Genomic DNA, 4,248 nt, shown 5'->3' with positions numbered 1-4,248 from the left:
CTCACCCTCTGGGGATATACAGTAAGAGGTTATAAACTGTATGCAAGACTACAACAAAATGTCCTTGGGGGTCAATGGCAATAGCAAAACCTGTTCAAAACCCCGAGGTCCTGATCTTAAGAGAATTTCTAGGTGTGCCTTCTCTTTTTTTCTTCCTTCCTTTTTCTCCTTCTCTTCCTCTCTTTCTCTTTCTGTCTGCCTCTCTCCCTCCCTCTTGCTTGCTTGCTTCCTTAACTGCTACTGGGAAGAGAATTTGAGCAGGGTAGCTATGTTTTAACAAAAAGAGCCCTGAATTGGGAGCCATGAAGTCTGGCCCCAGCACTGACTGGCTTTGCAACTTTGGGGAAGTCACTTACCCTCTCTAGGCCTCCATTTTCTGTGTGCCAGACTGTCAGTCCTGAACAAGTTGGAGGAGACCTCTACTTTCATAGAATTCATATTCAAATGGAGATGAGGTAAACAAATGTGATCATTTTTGATAATGATTAAGATAATGGTAATTTCAGATAATGATTATTTATAGAATAAAACAAGACAATGTGATAGAGCCTGGGGATAGAGAGGACTTTAGATAAGGTGATCATGTGCCCTCTCAGGAGGTGACATTGAGCTGAGACTTGAATGATGAGAAGGAACCAGCCATGTGGAGACCAGGAAGGTGTATTTCAGGCAGAGTAGATATCAGATGCTAAGGACCCTAAAGCAGCAATGAGCTTGACATTTTCAGAAACGGAATGGCCCTTATGGATAGAATGTAGTGTGCAAAGGAGAGATATAAAATGAAATTGTAGACAAATTTATTCATTAATGGCAAATTCATCAATGCAGATATAAGTCTGATTAAAATTTCCATAAGGTCAGAATTCTCCTAAGAGGGCCTGGCTCAAGGAGAGGATGAGCTCACAGGGAGCCTCAGCAATAGAGGACTTATTAGAATACAAGACAGCAGAGTGCAAGGGACCTTTATGGCAGACACTAAGGAGCTTCGCTTAGCTTCGGAGGTTTTTGTCTGTTGACGATTCTTTTTTTTTTTTGAGGAAGATTAGCCCTGAGCTAACATCTGCTGCCAATCCTTCTCTTTTTGCTGAGGAAGACTGGCCCTGAGCTAACATCCATACCCATCTTCCTCTACTTTATATGTGGGACGCCTACTGCAGCATGGCTTGCCAAGCGGTGCCATGTCCGCACCCGGGATCTGAACCAGCGAACCCTGGGCTGCCAAAGCAGAATGTGCAAACTTAGCTGCTGCACCACAGGGCCAGCCTCTGTTGATGAATTTTTTAGTTCACCTTCCTTGGAAACATTAGAAGGCTCTGCACTGTCCCATCCAACAGCCACTAACCACTAGCCACATGTAGCTGTTTACATTTGAATTAATTACAATTAGATAAAATTGAAAATTCAGTTCCTCAGTCATACAGCCACATTTCAAATACCTGATAGCCACATAAGGCTACTGGCTACCATATTGGACAGCACAGATGTGGACCATTTCCATGATTACAGAAAGTTGAAGTGGACAGTCCTGTATTAGAAGGTTATTACTGGAGATCTGTCGTCTGTCTATAAGTATCTATCTTTCACTCTTCTTGAAGAATCTCGAAACTTCTCCCAAATCGTTTTTTTAGTTTAAGGAAGGACTAGACACTTCCATTTCAGGTATTATAACAGACTAGATTTCCTAAAAACACCTGAACATTCTGGATGCAAAATTAAAAACATCTTTTTGGCTGCATTGCTGTTCTCTCAAGAAAATAAGGTTTTCAGAACTGAAAAATGTAGGAGCACAAATTTAGAGAATGATAAGTGGATATTGAAGCAGAAGTTCTAAGAGAGATTGCTGGTTTCTAGAAATCTAGAGTCTTGGGCTTTAAATGTGATGTTTAAGGCACAGGAGACAAGACCTGGGCTTGTGCGAGGTGAGGAATCAGAAGAGAGAACTTCCCATAAAGGCAAGATCTCTGAAGGTTCACCACCTCAGTGAAAGGGCCAACTATTAAAAAATAAATAAGTAAAACAAAAGCTGCCCCCTAAAGGAGACAAGATATTTGGGAAACTTAGCTGCCTCAACATCTGGCTCTGGAGGGAAGAAAAAAAAATCCCCTGAAAATTCATAACCACAGGCCAATCTTCATGCAGGTTTAGAGTTTGGATTTATACTGCCTGTATGATGCAGGAAATTCAAACTGAAGAAGCTATTTAAGCTGGTCTTGTATTCTTTATTGACTGCTTACTCTATGCCAGATTGACTCCAGAAGAAATGGAAAATCTAAATAGATCTTTAACTCTTTAAGACATTGAAATTGCAGTTTTAAATCTTCCCGTAAGGAAAGTGCTAGGTCCAGATGGATTTACAGATAAGTCTCCCAAACATTCAAGAAACAATTAATTCCGAGCTTAAACTCTTCAATGAATAGAAAGAAGGGACCACTCCACAACTAGTTTATAAAGCTGGTATAACCCTGGTAACACAACCGGACGGGGTGATACAAGACAGAACAATCGGCCATTCCTACGTATGAGCAGAGATGTAAAATCCTACAGAAAGTGTTAGCAATCTGAATCCTGTGATTTATAACAGAGGCAATACATCGTGGTCAAATTGAGTTTACCCCAGGAATGCAAGGCTGGCTTCCCATTAGAAAATCTAATGTTACTCGCTGCATTAACTGAGTAAAAGGAAAAAAACATATCATCTCAGTAGATGTGAAAATTTTAGATTAAATTTAAAACCTACTCAAGATAAGTAAAACTCTTAACTGAAAACAGCAGGAAACTTACAATTTGTTTAAAAAAACACACCAAACCAAAAACCTACAACAAATATCACATTTAATAGTGAAATATTTGAAGCATTCCCTTTAAAATCATAAATGAGACACAGGCGGTGGCTATTCTCACTTTCAACATTTTACCGGCAGTCCCAGGCAGTACAGAAAGACAAGGAACTAAAGTTTTTGTTTTGTTTTGCAAATTATATGATTGGGTTAATGGAAACCCAACAAAATCTATGGTCTTTTTTTGTTTTTAAAGATTGGCACCTGAACTTACAACTGTTGCCAGTCTTTTTTTTTAATTTATTTTTTTCTGCTTTTTTTCTTGCAAAATCCCCCCAGTACATAGTTGTATATTTTCGTTGTGGGTCCTTCTAGTTGTGGCATGTGGGATGCCACCTCAGCATGGCCTGATGAGTGGTCAGGATCCCAGGATCCGAACTGGCGAAACCCTGGGCTGCCACAGTGTAGCATGCGAACTTAACCACTCAGCCACGGGGCCAGCCCCTCTATGTCTTAAAGAATAAATAATTCAGCGGGTTGCTTAACATTAGATCACTATGCAAAATAAATTGCCATCTTTTCTACCAGTGATAGATAAGAAATGTAATTTAAAAATAACTTTTAGAGTGCTCACTTCAGCAACACATATACTAAAATTGGAACGATACAGAGATTAGCATGGCCCCTGCACAAGGATGACATGCAAATTCGGGAAGCGTTCCATATTTTTTGGCAGGAAAAAGAAAGAAAAGGAATACAAATAGGCAACAAAGAAGTAAAACTCTCGCTGTTTGCAGACGACATGATCTTATGTATAGAAAACCCCAAAGAATCCATAGAAAAGCTATTAGAAACAATCAACAACTACAGCAAAGTTGCAGGATATAAAATCAACATACATAAATCAGTAGCATTTCTATATGCTAACAATGAACTAACAGAAAAAGATCTCAAGAACTCAATCCCATTCACGATTGCAACAAAAAGAATAAAATACCTTGGGATAAATTTAACCAAGGAAGTGAAACATCTATACAATGAAAACTACAAGACCTTCTTGAAAGAAATCGACGACGACATAAAGAGATGGGAAGACATTCCATGCACATGGATTGGAAGAATAAACATAGTTAAAATGTCCTTACTGCCTAAAGCAATCTACAGATTCAACGCTATCCCAATCAGAATTCCAATGCCATTCTTTACAGAAATTGAACAAAGAATCCTAAAATTCATATGGGGCAACAAAAGACCCCGAATTGCTAAAGCAATCCTGAGGAAGAAGAACAAAGCTGGAGGCATCACAATCCCTGACTTCAAAACATACTACAAAGCTACAGTAATCAAAACAGCATGGTACTGGTACAAAAACAGGTGCACAGATCAATGGAACAGAATTGAAAGCCCAGAAATAAAACCACACATCTATGGACAGCTAATGTTTGACAAAGGAGCTGAGGGCCTACAATGG

General features: G+C 39.3%; 1 non-coding gene across 1 annotated transcript; it reads left to right on the top strand.

Moving 5' to 3' along the window:
• Positions 1-3,403: 3,403 nt before the first annotated feature.
• On the top strand, positions 3,404-3,507 carry LOC124225906 (U6 spliceosomal RNA). The gene has a single exon (XR_006885129.1). It is a non-coding gene; the product is annotated as a U6 spliceosomal RNA (small nuclear RNA).
• The last annotated feature ends 741 nt before the right edge of the window (positions 3,508-4,248 follow it).

This window comes from Equus quagga, chromosome 14, assembly GCF_021613505.1.
Source record: "Equus quagga isolate Etosha38 chromosome 14, UCLA_HA_Equagga_1.0, whole genome shotgun sequence".
In the NCBI taxonomy this organism is placed as follows: domain Eukaryota; kingdom Metazoa; phylum Chordata; class Mammalia; order Perissodactyla; family Equidae; genus Equus; species Equus quagga.
This window is presented reverse-complemented; position numbering and strand designations above follow the sequence as displayed.